Below are 223 nucleotides of genomic sequence, written 5' to 3' on the forward strand. Positions count from 1 at the left end.
GGACAGATCCGCAGAGGCCACAGGTTACGGAGAGGGAGCTCCCACCCCGGCAAAGATTGATGCCTTTTAAACAGACCCAGAGTGAGAAGGACAGAGAAAGTCAATATTTGTCCGAGCAAGCCAAACAGGCAGGCTGGCCCAGGAATGTGAGGGAGGGAGGGAGGCCCAGCGCCCGGAGAACATTATTTCAACAGGCAGATATTTGGAAACCATCGCTGTCCAG

The sequence above is a fragment of the Myotis davidii genome, unplaced genomic scaffold (genome assembly GCF_000327345.1).
Source record: "Myotis davidii unplaced genomic scaffold, ASM32734v1 scaffold371, whole genome shotgun sequence".
NCBI lineage: Eukaryota > Metazoa > Chordata > Mammalia > Chiroptera > Vespertilionidae > Myotis > Myotis davidii.